Here is a 12,488-nt window from a genome sequence, read left to right on the forward strand (position 1 = left end):
TCTTCCGTCAGAATGGGCAGTTACTAAAGTGGCAGGAATGGTGTCATCGTGAAACAAGTTTAAGGATGGAAAAGGATTGTTTAAACATCCAGGCAGAGCTCTGGGTAGGAGCCCAAAGAACTGGGTGGTACCTCTTCCACAGTCATCATTAATACTGCTCTTGTCTCCCCTGGACCAAAGAAGTGTTGAGGGTTAGAGGGCGGGGTCAGAGGGAAAGCAGGAGAGAAAGAGGAATGAGGGAGAAGAAATGGACAGTTAGCACGCTAGACTGAGAAAGCAGAAATAAAAGCCAACAAACCACAGAAAGGAGAACCTCATACCCCCAGCCCCACCCAAGCACTGGTCTTGGGCACAGGTGGGTCTCTGATTCCCCGGACCAGGCAGCTTCTGAAGGAAGCCGCTGATTGAGAAGGAAGAAGACTGCCAGCCTGCTGGAGAAGCCCTTCAGACACCAGCAGAGGCAGCAAGCTCCACAGCACGCAGGCAAGGCTTCGCTGTCTCTGGTACAGAAGCAGAAAATAGGTTCTGTCCACTGTGTGTGGAAACAGGTTTGTCAGCTTCTGCTTAGAGTAAGGTGGAAGTTCGGTCCAGGAAAGGGAGGATGAGAAAGTACTAAAGAGGAACTGAAGAACTAGGAAGAGCTAGACCTTTTGAAAGGGATGCTCTGGGCTACCCAGGAAGGCTGCCTCAGATCTTCATCAAAAGAGTTACTAACTCTGCCCTGGCTGGTGCGGCTCAGTGGATTGAGTGCTGGCCTGCAAACCAAAGGGTCGCCAGTTCAGTTCCCAGCCAGAGCACATGCCTGGGCTGCCTGGCAGGTCCCCAGTTGGGGGTATGCAAGAGGCAACCCCACATTGATGCTTCTCTCCCTCTCTTCCTCCCTCCCTTCCTCTGTCTCTAAAAATAAATAAAATCTTTGAGCAAAAGAGTTATTAGCTCATATTCTTCTCATTGTTGGACTGTAGCAAATGCCTCAATAAGCCTTCATCCAAATGCATGTACAAGACGAGAGGGAGAGGAAGGAGGTGGCAGATTAGAGACTGGAGATGTGACAGGTGTTGGGAGGCAAATGGAAGAGACAGGAGGTGGGTGACAATGAACCGGTAGTCTAGTACAAGGTGACAGACAGCCTTTGTCCTGAACAGCCACATTCTGCTGTGGCTTCTAGGCTGCTTCCTGTGCTGTTCACCAGTAAAAAAAACCCCAAAAAACAAAAAACACACACCTAGATTAACCTCACTTCCTTTTCTGCTATGCTTTGCAGGCTGGTAAATCAAGGGACAGCTATATAGAGCATGCAGGAGCTGCAGGGAGGCACCTGAACAGTAAGGAACAACGGGCAATTATGTGACTCTGTGCCTGTCTAAATGACCATACCCAAAGCATGATGACGGAGGCAGCATGTTTAGCTGGAGGAGGTCTCTCCAGCTTGTGCTCAAGTGCCTTGTTCAGCATTTTCACTGGCAACTGGAAGTCAAAGGGAACAGGCTTGTCAGGGGCTCTGTTGACACAGAGTCAGGAGATGGCATTAATAAGTCAGCTGACAGGAACCAGATTCAAAGAGATCTAGACAGGTTAGAATGATGGATCAAAACAACGAGATGAAAGAGATAGAATCCATAGTTAAGTTTAAGCAATTATATGCACCAGGTGAGGGAGACTTGAGTTCATGTGTGAAAAATGAAAGCAGTGGTTTGGGTTGATTGCACACCTGATAACTACTGGCATGATGTGTTAGAAAAGAAAAAATGTTTGCAGCTTTATATTGCTTCTATAGAGTGGTCATATCTAAAACAGAGGCTATAGCCCTGGCTGGTGCAGCTCAGTGGACTGAGTGCTGGCCTGCTAACCAAAGGGTCACCAGTTCGATTCCCAGTCAGGGCACATGCCGGGGTTGCAGGAAGGTCCCCAGTAGGGGGTGAACAAGAGGTAACCACACATTGATGTTTCTCTCCCTCCCTTCCCCTTTCTAAAAATAAATAAATAAAATATTAAAAATGCCTTTCTTTAAGAAAAATAAGGGCGATCATTTATCCCACAAGATTCCTCATATTGAATTGTATTTGAGATGCCTCCAGTTAGGTAACATTCATCGAGAAGGGCTGGGGAGAGACATAGTGGAAGCAGTGGAGGAGGAGCGTGGGGAGGATGAGATGTCCACATTTAAGTGTCTGAAAATGACATTGAAAAGAATGAAGTGTATTGTGTTTGACTCCAGATGACAAGTAGGTGGAAGTTTCAGACAGAAAGACAGGTTTCCACTCCATATACATTACAACTAACTGACGTTTCAAGATACCCAGGTGGAGAATTCGCTATGACCGGAAGGTTCTATGCTGAGTCCATTAGGCGTGATGCGGGCAAGATTAGGAGGGCCCCTTCCACTCTGTGGTTTACTTTATTTCACCTAACAGATAAGTATTGGATCTCTATGCGCTGTGTATCCATAGTGAGCGGTGAGCAAAACAGAAATAAGTCCCTGCTCTTTTGGTGCCTATACCTACGATCTATGGAGGAGACAGACACCAAGAAAACAGACTAAACTACAAACTGAATGTTATACAAAAGCAAATAGGGCGCTGAGAGACAAAATGACAAGGAAGGGCCTTCACAGATGAAATAGCCAGGGAAAGTCTCACGGTGGGGATACTTAGCTGAGACCTCGTGGATGAGGGGCTCAGCTTTTAAATAACTAGGAAAAGCATTCCAGCCAGAAAGCGTGACATGCACAAAGGCCTTAAGGCCAGAGAAACCTGGACACAAGGAGGAATGGAAAGCAGCAGGCTGGCTGTAGTGGACGAGAAGCAGAAGGTGAGAGGGAGAAGTAAGCAGGGCCAGATTACATGGGGCCCCATAGGAATCCAAAGGAGGACTTGAACTTGTTTCTAAGATTAATAGAAAGCCATTGAAGAGTTTGAAGCAACAGATTCTGATTCATGTGATTACAAAGCTGAGTTCTTTAAGACCATTTTAGTACTGAAAATTAGCAGACAACAGAGGCAGTTCTGTCGGGCTCCTAGGCAAACTCAGAAAGGAAGTGTAGGGAGAACTAGCTAGAACTCTGGTGGACCTTTCCTCAGCCCCTAAGACCCCAGCATCGGGGGAGGCTCACGTCGTGGCAAAAGGCTCTAGAGCACTGGGCAGTGTATTCATCCTCAGCGTGAGAGCTGGAATCTACTCCAGTGCCATTTGTCACCTCTCAGCAGAAATCCCACTCGGGGTGACTGCCAGAAAACAAATACGTGGCCGTAGAGGTCTTGAGACTCCAGGTTATCTGTAATTTCTAAAGAGGCAAAGGTTTTACAGAACAAGTGATAAGTGGCATTGCTTTCTAGTAATGTTTGGAATTATGGTTGAGGATAAAATTTAAATTAAGCAAAGTAAGTAGAGTTAAGGGAAAAGGGAAAGATGTGTTGCTCTAAAATTTGAAATCTGATACCCAAAGCGGGTGGGAGGAATACAGACAATAAAAAAAGGCTAATTATAGGATGGTCAAGACTGGCGGAGCAATAGCCAAAGGAGTTTAACAGGTGCTGCGGCGCAGGTGTGCAGGTGTAGTCCTCCAGTCGCTCTGCGGCCCTCGGCAGTGTAACCCTGCATGCTGTGTGGAGAAATGGGGAGAAAGATCAAAGACACCGAAAATCCTATCATCTTAAATAAGCATTATTATTATTTTAGTGCATTTGCTCTGTTATTTTTCCTATGCATCTGCTTTTAATGTCTTTGTTGGACTTTTAAAAATCACAAGAGCAATATTTATGAGTTTTAGAAATTAAAACCACATCCATTCCCCAACCCAACCTCTCAGAGGTGTATAAATACATGTAACTATATAGTCTCCAAAGGAAATGGTTTGTTGTGGTTAAACTATTTTCACATGACTACAATTATAATAAGTATGCAATTTTGTTAATTTTATACAAACCGTTATTATTTCTTTGATCTCCTTGGATTAATAACAATTAATGTCATTTTTTTAATCCTCACCCAAGGATATGTGTATTGATTTTAGAGAGGAAGGGGAGAGAGAGAGAGAGAGAGAGAGAGAGAGAGAGAGAGAGAGAGAGAGACATCTATCAGTTGACTCCTGTCCATGCCCCAGCTGGGGATCGAACCCGCAACCTAGCTATGAGCTCTGACCGGGAACCGAACTCACAAAATTTGTTGTATAGGATGACCCTCTGATCAACTGAGCCACCCAACCAGGGCAACAATTAATGTCATTTTAACTTAGGTTTTAGTTTAATTTCCATACAAACCTCTAAAGGAAAAAGCCTTTCAAGACCATTTAAAAAAGAGGAAGATGATGGCTAAAAAGCACATGAAAAGGAGTCCAACGTTAGTAGTCATTAGGAAATATGAATGAAAACCACAGGAGACAGCATTCATACCCACTAGAATGGCTCTAATAAAAAAAGTCAATAATGAGTGTTGCTGAGGAGGTGGAGACCCAGGAAACTTCATACATTGACGACAGGAATAAAAAATGGTACAGCCACTTTGAGAAACCGTTTGGCAATTTCTAAAAAAGTTAAACATAAACCAACCATATGGCCAGCAATAATCATAGGTATCTACCGAAGAGGCATGAAAATAAATGCCCATATAAAGATGTGTACATTAATGTTCATAACAACATTATTCCTAATAACCCCAAAGGGAAAACAGCCCAAGTATTTGTCAGCTGGTCAATGAATACGATGGAATATTATTTAGCAACAAAAGGAGTGAAATACAGATACATCCTATAAAACATGAATGAACCTCAGAAGCATTATGCTAAGTGAAAGGAAACCGAGGCAATAGACTACAAATTGTATGAATCCATTTATATGAAATGTTCAGAAAAGACAAATTTCTAAAGACAGAAAGCAGCTCTGTGGTTGCTCTGTGCTGAGACTGTTATTAGGGGTACAATTTTAACACCACTGAAATTGGGAACCTAATACTACTACAAAGTATTGGTACAACAAAAGAAGTTAAAAATCTCTTGTGTTTTCAAATCATAACCCTATTTGTTCTTACCATAATATTATCCTGATGGTGCCTGTGTTGGAGGACAAGTTTAAAATGGTCGTTTTTTTGAAAGGTACACAATGAAATGAAATTGAATTACCATTACACACTGTTAGGCAAAAAGTAAAAAATAAAAATAAAATACATCCACAGAGGCGGGCCACCAGTTTGGTTTTTATGTTAATATGCTGCCACCTAGTGGTCATTTATAAAATGGCAGGACTTCGTTTTGTCTTGGATTTGATAAGCTATGTCTGTACACCACAGTGATCTGAATGCTTGGCTATGGGTAAGTGAAATATCTGGGGGAATCACTGAATAACTTATGCATCATAAAAATACTATAGTGGCAAGAATTGGATTGGGAACCTTGACAAATGGCTTCCAGTCTCCTGGTGTGAGCTTTGTGACTTTGAGCCAGGAAAGATTAATCTGTCTGATTCCAAAGTCCAAGGAGAGGCTCTATAAGGTAGTGGCCAGGAGCAGGGCCTGAGGAGTCTAAACTTTGGAAGCTTATGCTTTAACATGGGGGTAAAGGAATACCCACTTCCTGGGTAGTTGTGAGAACTAATGCAAGTAAAAGCACTTAGAATACACCTCAGAAAAAGGCTATAATGATGTTTCCGTATAGTAACAATATGCCTCATGGGAAGAAACTCTTTATTATTTAAAATTGGTACCCACGACTCCCGGTCAACACGGTGGCATAGGTAAGGAAACACGGCTCACCTCCTCGCACAACCGCATACAATTACAGCGGAACTGTAGAGCAACCATCACTTGGAACCATTAGTAATTGAGTTGAACAGAAGTCTGACAACTACAGAGTTAAAGAAACCACATCCATCCAGACTGGTAGGAGGGGTGGGGACATGGAACGTGCTGGTCCCACATCCATGTGTGGTGGATAAAATTCAGGTTGGATATCTCGAAAGTGAGGAGTCCCAGTCCCACACCAGGTGCCCCACCCCAGGGTTCCAGTGCCAGGAAGATAAGTCCCCATAACTTCTGGCTGCAAAACCCAGTGGCAACTGAGTCAGTGGAAGAAACTTCTGGAGTCCCAAGCAGTACCTCTTAAAGAACCCACACACTGACTTACTCAGACTCACTCCCTCTGAGCCCCAGCATCAGGGTAGCACCCTGAAAGGCACCAGTGGCATACAGGGAGGAATTGAAGTACCTGGCATCAAGGTAAGAGCTGGGGGGAAGCTTTCTCCCAGACAGAAAGGCAGACAGAGGCCACTGTCCCTTTTTTGAACCCTCCCCCCAACAGAGTCACAGAGCTGGCAGGCAGGTGCCATATCTGAGACTCCATCAACCTGGCTAACTCTGTTCGCCCCACCCTGGAGATGCCCTGAGACTCTGTTCCACCCAACCCACAGGCCTACCCAAGCTGTTAATAGAGACTTTTCCATATGAATGGCTGGTCTTGGCTCATGCTACACAACTTCCTAAATCCTCTCAAACTAGCAAAGCTGGCCTCAGTGAGACCCCAGACCTCATGCCTCTTGCTAAGTGACCCCAGGCCCGGCACTAGAGGCAGCCAGCCTAGGTTCACAGCTTGGCTTTGCCAGGGAATCTCCAAGGCCGGTACAAGTAGCAGACATCTCAGATTGCCTGATAACTCAGGCAGAGTGGCCCTGGGAAAAACACAGGTGGGGGCTGACCTTGGCCTGTATCAGCTGGGAAACCCCAGAGCCTGTGCACCCAGTGGAAAGCTACAGACCATGTTGGAGCACCACCACCCTGCCCCTGCACAGCTGACCCTGCACAGAGGGTGGAGATTGGTGTTAAGTGGTCACAGCCAATCCTTGCAGCTCACTGGCCTGGGTAAATCCCTCCCATTGACCTGCCAACAGCAACCAAGTCTCAACTACAAGAGGAGGGTCTACTCAGCCTACATGAAAGATGCATCTCAAGTATCCAGACTGGTTGATAGCGGAGACTGGACCACTGGACCCTACAGCACACCTACTACATTAGGCCATGCTACCAAGACAGGGAGTCACAGTAGCTCTACCTAATGCATAGAAAAAAAATGCTGGGAGGCTGCCAAAATGAGGAGACAAAGAAACATGGCCAATGAAAGAACAGGTCAAAACACCTGAAAAAGAACTAAACAAAATGGAGATAAACAATCTATCAGATACAGAATTCAAAATACTGGTTATAAGGATGCTCCGGGAACCGAGTGACAATCTCAACAGCATAGAAAAGATCCAGTGAGAAATGAAGGATCCACTAATTGAAATAAGGAACAATTTACAGGAAAACAACAGTAAAGTGGATGAAGCTGAGAATCAAATCAATGATATTGAACACAAGGAAGCAAAAAAACAACCAATCAGAACAACAAGAAAGCCCTGGCTGATGTGGTTCAGTGGATTGAGTGCCGGCCTGTGAACCAAAGGGTTGCCAGTTCAATTCCCAGTCAGGGCACAGGCCTGGGCTGCGGGCCAGGTCCCCAGTTGCCCCAGCATATGAGAGGCAACCACACGTTGACATTTTTGTCTCTTTCTCCCTCCCTTCCCCTCTCTCTAGGAGTAAATAAATAAAATCTTTATTTAAAAAAGAATAACAAGAAGAATAAAACAAGGATAGTGTAAGCAGCTTGTGGGACAACCTCAAGGGTTCCAACATTTGAATCATAGGGGTACCAGAAGAAGAAGATAAAGAGCAAAAAATTGGAAATCTATTTGAAAAAATAGTGAAAGAAAATTTCCCTAATTTGGTGAAGGAAATAGACATGCAAGTTCAGGAAGCACAGAGAGTCCCAAACAAGATGGATGCAAAGAGGCCCACTCCACATCAGAAATAAAATGCCAAAGGTTAAAGATAAAGAGAGAATCTTAAAAGCAGCAAGAGAAAAGAAGTTACTTACCTACAGGGGAGTTCCCATAAGACTGTCAGCTGATTTCTCAAAAGAAACTTTTCAGGCTAGAAGGGATTGGCAAGAAATCTTCAAAGTCATGAAAAGCAGAGACCTACAGCCAAGATTTCTCTACCCAGTAAAGCATCATTTAGAATTGAAGGGCAGATAAAGAGCTTCCCAGACAAGAAAAAACTAAAGGAGTTCATCATCACCAAACCATTATTATATGAAATATTAAAGGGGCTTAATAAGAAAAAGATCAAAGCTATGAACAATAAAATGGCAATAAATACATATCTATCAACAATTTAATCTAAAAAACAAACTAAGAAAACAAGAAGAACAGAGACAGAATCATGGATATGGAGAGCATTTTGATGGTTGCCAGATGGGAGAGGGGTGTGAGGGAATGGGTGAAGAGGTGAGGGGATTAGAAGTACAAATAGGTAGTTACAGAATAAACATGGGGATATAAAGTGCAGCATAGGAAATGGACTAGCCCCAAAACTTACACACATGACTCATGGACATGAACAATGGTGTGGGGACTGCCTGAGGGAGTGGGGGATTCTGGGTGGAGGGAGGCAAAGGGGGAAAAATTGGGACAACTGTAATAGCATAAGCAATAAAATATAATTAAAAAAATAAAATTGGTTACCCTTCTCTACCTCATCTCAAAGCAATGAGCAAAACCCAGAGGAATATAAATTCAGAAAATACTTAGGTTACCAATTAATGGGAAAAACACACTTGAATAATTTAATTTATAAAATAATGAGTAAGGGTAAAGGTTACATAAAAGTTGGAATTTTACAAATAGCTTGAAACTTGGCATCGCTGATTGTTTTTCAACAATACAGATAACGATGGGGATGTCAAGGGGTGATGTTCTAGCTGAGCCTCTTACCATTGGTATCTTCCAGATGTCTGACCTGTTTATACGAGGTCTGTCCAGAAGGTGTCCAGCCATGTAATATGAAAAATAGAGATATTTATTGAAGAGGATACAAGATACAAGAAACACTGTCCATGGGCCAATGATTCCTCAGTCCCCTTCAAAGTAGGCACGTTGGGACCTCATAAAATTCTAATCGCCATCAGCTGCCCCGTCGTATTTTCCTGAATTGCATCTACAGTCTGAAATCTCTTCCCTTTCAAAGGTGATTTTAGTTTTGGGAAAAGCCACAGGTTGCAGGGCACCAAATCTGGGCTCTAGGGGGGGCTGAGTCACCTGGGTGATCTGATGTTTCACAAAAAAACTCTACACAAGGGGTGATGCATGAGCAAGTACGTTGTCTTGAAGAAGCTGCCAGCCACCAGCTGCCCTTGGCCGCGGCCTTCTGAATCATCCGAATAGTTTCCACAGAGGAATGTTCAAGCTTAACGTAAAATCTGATGCAGCTTCATTGCTCTACTGGCTGAGTCATTTTGAATGTGATGGCCACACAGTACACATGTTCACTCAATGGCATCTACTGCCCCTACTGACTAGTACACTGAACTCATCATTGTTTACACATGAGCATTCCAATCCCCTCTCTTGGCGGCCAGGTTACATTGATATTGCGCAAACCACTCTCATATATTAGCTCGACTTTTTCCAGACAGACCTTGTATATGCAGCCAGCACAGTGCTGACCAGAGGAAATAGGTTTCTTTCATTTTCCAGACAATTAAAATGAGTGTATTTGGCCGTGCCTGGTATGGCTCAGAGGACTGAGTACGGGCCTGTGAACCAGAGGGTCGCCTGTTTGATTCCCAGTCAGGGCACATGCCTGGGTTTCGGGCCAGGTCCCTAGTAGGGGCACACAAGAGGCAACCACACACTGATGTTTCTCTCCCTCCTTCTCCCTCCCTTCCCCTCTTTCTAAAAATGAATAAATAAAATGTTTAAAAATAAAATGAGTGTGTTTGAACCATCCTGGATTTCATTTTACAGGTTGGAGAACCAGTCTACTTAAGGAGCTACATCGTCTGAAAAGGGAGAGTTGCTACTATTTTACTTCTTCACTGTTTTCTTTCCTTAGGATGTCCAGATAGTTTAGATAACCAGTCTTAGCTGTTATTTTCCATGAAGACGTTTTGACATTGCTTATACATTGTATCTTTATTTCTTTGTTTTGTTTTGTACATCTTTTATTGCGGGAGCATTAGAAACCACAGGACTCACCTATCAGCAATAATCGCGCCTCGGATAAACCTCATTGGCTACGATAGTGCCACTGCGCAAAGCTGAGGACTCACGTATCTAAAGTATACAGTTCTGAGTCAGTGAATTTATATAGTTGTGCAGCCGCTACCACAGTCCAGTTTTAGAACAAGCCCATCACATACTTTGCATTTGACCAGCCCCATATGGAAAGAATTTATTGTGTCATTAACCTGTGTATTTAAACCATGTAGCTCTAGGACCTAGCCTCAGCATTCAGTTTGAATAAACCAAGCTCTAAAATAAAACCCACACAAACTCTCAATGTGACTCACAATAGAGGCCCATAAAGCACATTCTCCAATGGTCTCTCTACAGGTCTGTAGGCTATTAAAGGATATAAGTTAAAAATATGAGTAAAGAATAAGAGTTAATACACATACCCTAATTTACGTGTATATTGTATAATTCATTATAGTTCATGCCAATATTAGGGCCACCTTTCACCCAGACAACCTTAATTGTTTGTTCACTCTTATGGCTGTGATTAGGTGAGATAAGCTGTCCAGAGTCTACACACTTTGATGTAGCATATCACAGATTTATGAGAGAATAGCCCCCCTTTCGGTGATCTGGCTGTGCCCATTTTCATGGGGTTGGACCTGAGGTATTGGCTGGGATACTTGCAGAGGAAGAGCTTCCTCCTGAACAGGATATGTAAAGAGGCCCTGAGTTTGTCTTGTTTCAAAAAGATTATTCAAGAAATCATTAAATTACCACGCCTCTCTTCCTGCAGATCTGGTATTCACGGTCTGCTTCTCCCGATACGATATCTATACGTATGTACTTACAAATCTCTCAGTGTAAGAATTATAATCTGGGAATAACGAAAATGCCTCTATTTATCTATTTGGTTTTTTGTTTTGCTCCTGTCTTATCTCTAAGTTTATCTATACGTGTTTCAGAGGAGTAATTATGTATAAACTAACTCCGCTTCGGTTTCAGGTACATCTTTATCTAGCCCCATAAAGCTTACTGTTAATTCCACTATTGTATGTATATTGATATTTGTGTTCAGTCTCTACCAAATATTGAGTAAGCTCTTTGTGTTTGGAATAGCTGTTATAAACTTTGCGTGTGTATGTGAATAAATAAATGCTACATTTCTCGAGCACCCAGTCCACACTGGGCACACAAAAAAAGCCGTTTAATATGTACTCGTTTAATTAATAAATGATACCTCAGATTTGCCTTCCCTCTCCCAGCCCCCCACGACATTTACATTTATCATATAGCCCAGATTTCCTAGACGTCACAGATTTTCTGTCCCACTGTCCCCACTCAGTACAGTAGCACGTGCCACACCACGTGTGTGGCCATATAGTCCTCAATAGCTGCAATACAAAGCCATCTCTATTGCAGTGAGTCTGATTTCTATTCCTCCCTTTTTATTAATAGATTTGATTACGATTTCAAATGCAGTCCCCTTTCATTTAATTTCACTCTTGATTTTTATTACCAGAGCATTACTAGTAGAAAAAATTTGACAAAAAGTACGAAATCTCCCTTCATCAAAGACAATCTCAGGGCTCCCACACGACAGTGTCTAGAGAACATTCCCTACGCACTGGAGGCAGCTGCGCGGTCCCCCGGGCGCCTGTAGGAGGATCTCCCATTCACTGATTCTAGGACCTTGGGTGAGGCCTGAAACCTCTATGAATCTCGGGGTTCCTCCATAAAACGCTGCCCATCTCACCAGGCTGTAGAGTCTAGAGACGTGTATTTAAGCGCTACGCAAATGTAAAGGATTGTTGTGGGGTCCTTTATGCCCACTCTGTGACACACTTGTCAGTTCACCAGGCAACCTTAAAAGGCGCCCGCATCACCTCTCTCCCGCACCCCATCTTGCCCCCGCCGCTCCTGCACCGCAAATTCTGCGGCTCCTCCTGCGATGGCCGCTACTCCAGGCTTCTCCTCCGCAGTGACCGTGACCAAGCACAGCGTCAGAGCGCCTACAAGCGCCGGCCCCGGCCCGGGAATGACTGGGGAGCTCGAGATTCTCGGCCACCGAGAGGAGCGAGCCTTCTTTGCTGCGCTCCTCGCTGCAGCCTGTAAACCCGTGTTTCCTCTAGGGCCTCCACCGGGTCTTAAATGGGAACCAGAGCCACCCAGGTCCTAGTCTCCCACCCGTTCTTTTCTCCCTGGAGGCCCAGCCAGCCTTTAAGCCTCCCCTCCAGCCACGCCCCACTACCCAAACCGCTGTACCCCACCCCTCTTAGCTTCTTTTTTAATTTCGGCGCGCGCCAAGCCTGAGGATAGCTATGATTGGTTGGAAGTGAGCGAGCCTCCCTTATGATTGGCTGATAATAGCTAGAGGGTGGGGTTAAGAATGTTGATTGGTCCTGCAGGCGGAAGCAAGTGTTGGCACAGGAAGTCGGGACAAAGGCGAGG

The 12,488-nt window shown here is 44.1% G+C and overlaps 1 pseudogene; it reads right to left on the reverse strand.

Moving 5' to 3' along the window:
• Positions 1 to 10,057: 10,057 nt before the first annotated feature.
• On the reverse strand, positions 10,058 to 10,122 carry LOC112314095 (U4 spliceosomal RNA; annotated as a pseudogene).
• Between the last annotated feature and the right edge of the window lie 2,366 nt (positions 10,123 to 12,488).

Source organism: Desmodus rotundus, chromosome 12 (genome assembly GCF_022682495.2).
Source record: "Desmodus rotundus isolate HL8 chromosome 12, HLdesRot8A.1, whole genome shotgun sequence".
NCBI classification, from domain to species: Eukaryota; Metazoa; Chordata; class Mammalia; order Chiroptera; family Phyllostomidae; genus Desmodus; species Desmodus rotundus.